Source organism: Alosa alosa, chromosome 14, assembly GCF_017589495.1.
Source record: "Alosa alosa isolate M-15738 ecotype Scorff River chromosome 14, AALO_Geno_1.1, whole genome shotgun sequence".
Taxonomy (NCBI): domain Eukaryota; kingdom Metazoa; phylum Chordata; class Actinopteri; order Clupeiformes; family Clupeidae; genus Alosa; species Alosa alosa.
Window position 1 is genome coordinate 8,626,360 of NC_063202.1, and position 2,500 is coordinate 8,628,859.

General features: G+C 41.3%; 1 protein-coding gene across 2 annotated transcripts in view; it reads left to right on the forward strand.

Moving 5' to 3' along the window:
- Positions 1-2,500, forward strand: part of spon1a (spondin 1a) — a 102,680-nt gene that overhangs the window by 38,888 nt on the left and 61,292 nt on the right. The gene's annotated exons all lie outside the window — the stretch shown is intronic.

Genomic DNA, 2,500 nt, shown 5'->3' on the forward strand with positions numbered 1-2,500 from the left:
GGGATACATCTTCAGTACACACTGGAGGTGTTTTTTTGTCAGCAGCTCTCCACAGAAGGACTTGCAGCTGTGCACGCTTCATGTGTTCCGCTGCATATTCTCTTGTTGGAGGAAGACTCTTTATTTTAGGAGGGTCTCTGTTCTTGGTGAATAGCATGTATCTCAAGTTACTGAGGCTTTCAGCTGTCTTTCCATAGTAGAGGCAAGAAAGGAAATCCATTCATTCATTTAGTGGGCAGCCGTGGCCTACTGGTTAGCACTTTGGACCTGTAACTGTACACTTCAACCACGGTTGAGCTTGAGCAACGCACCTGACCCCTCACTGCTCCGCGTTGTGTGTGTTCTTCACCTCATGTGTGCTTCATCTCACTCTGTGTTCACTAATTCACAGATGGGATAAATGCAAAGACCAAATTCCTATAAACCTGATTTACATTTGTTGTTATATTTGTTGTTGTAATTCCAAATGATTCGTGTCATCCTTGCAATACTGGAAGAAATCATTTTCTTGATTCTGTCCTCTCCTCCTGTAATCAACTTTGCAGTTTTCTCTGTAATTCAGGGGGCAAATTCAAGGACTATTATAGTTAATGTGCTGACTAACTGGCAAGTACCTCATAACTCAGACTAGTTTGTATCAATCTTGGACTGTGGTGTCTGTTTTTAAAGCATTAAAAAATGTTAGGATGAAAAATATTGTTGTCTGTAATTCTGGGGGAAAGTCCAAGGACAGTTATAATTAATGTGCTAACTACCTGGGAAGTACCTCACAACATTGCTGTCTGAAATTCAAGGGAAATTAAAGATAACGTGATAGCTAACCCGCAAGTTGGTGAACTAGGGTACATCAGACTTGCTATAATTCATATTAAAATGAATTATTATTGAATGATTGTATTCCTGTATGTATTAAGCTACATGGCAGTTCCATAATTAATTTAATTTAATACCAAACATGACACGATTTAGAGGTATAAGCTATTATGCAACAAAAAGGAACCTAATTAAAGGTCACTTTCCAAAAGGTATTTTGTTCTCTGGAGGGACCTAAACTATTTTTCTACTTTATTATGGTCAAAGCTGATTTCTGTATGAAAAGAGCTTTAATTTGATACCATACATGATGGGTTTATATGTTAATGTCTTTTTAGATGATTTTCTATGATCAAAAAAAGGGGTGTGGCAGGTGATGCCATTTTAAAGAAAATGCTCAGGGGTGCCGGAGCGGCACCCGTCAGATTCTGAAAGGACACCCCCTTACCTATCAATTTATGCAAAAAAATTGCATTAGTACCTTATGTCACACTTATGCCCAAATTTCACAAAGTTCTACCTGACTATGAGGTTGCATTCCCTGATAATCTGTGATTGTTATCACAACTGATTTTTTTTATATATTGTCACATTGTCATTTTCTTGTTTTATTTATTTTTCATTTCACTCCTACAGATGTTGTCTACCTCCAAGGGCTTCCGCATTTGCTTTTGTTATTCCCCACTGAATTTAGCCTTCCTCCTCCCTGACTACTGAGATGTTGATGAAATGCCTCATTGTCACGCAGCTGAACCTTACCCATCTAGTCTTTCTTACTTCCGACAACCTTTATGGGAGAAAAACAGCCCTTCAAAACATCTGACAAACAAAGTGTGCATAGCCTACCTCTTTTCATCTCTAAAGCGGATCAAAAGCAGTCATTAATAAACCTGCGTTAAGTGAAGAGATCTCTTAAGCAAAATATCTTAGCGTGGGAAGAGGTGGAAGGCTTTGATCCTCGGTTATCAAGCATATTCAATAGCAGACAGAAGCGTGAACGCCAAGCATTTGATGAAAACATCCAGCCATTCGGTACATGTAGAGCACACCAAAGTTTCTGCCGTCTTTCAGCTTTTAATGACTCGCCAGGCAATCTTGCAGATGCATCACACATCAGTGAGACACTGTGGCGCTCACACAGACGCTAGCATTAGCATTTTGCACTAAGTACTTCCTAAATAGGACTCGGAGGGAACATTGTGCCTCAGGAATCCAAATGACTCTTCAAGGACCCTCACTCAAATGCCAGCGCAAGAGAATCAAAATCAGAGCCTACAGCATATTGTTTGTCCCTCCCACAACCCTTCCTTGAGATCTTTATAAGATTGGTCAAATACGATAAACCTGAATCACACAGGGGTTGGGTTTAGTGTGTGTGTGTGTGTGTTGTTGGGGGGCGATGTTTAATTCATGAGCTCCCCATCATAAATCTGCTTGCCATTATGGTTGCTACCTGGCATGTTCTCCCTATGTAAATGAAGCCTCCTCGGTGGTGGGGCCGCATCAGCTGTAATCTGCATCTGATTTATGTGGTGGCAGAGCTCCTGTGTTTCCTCCAGCAGAGTTTAACTGTCCCTCAGCTTCACCCCACACACCTACACCTCCCTCCGTCTCTTGCCTCATCTCGTCAGCCGAGGTCAACCAGGATGGAGAAATATGACCAGCACAGTGATTGGCAGTGTGGGCC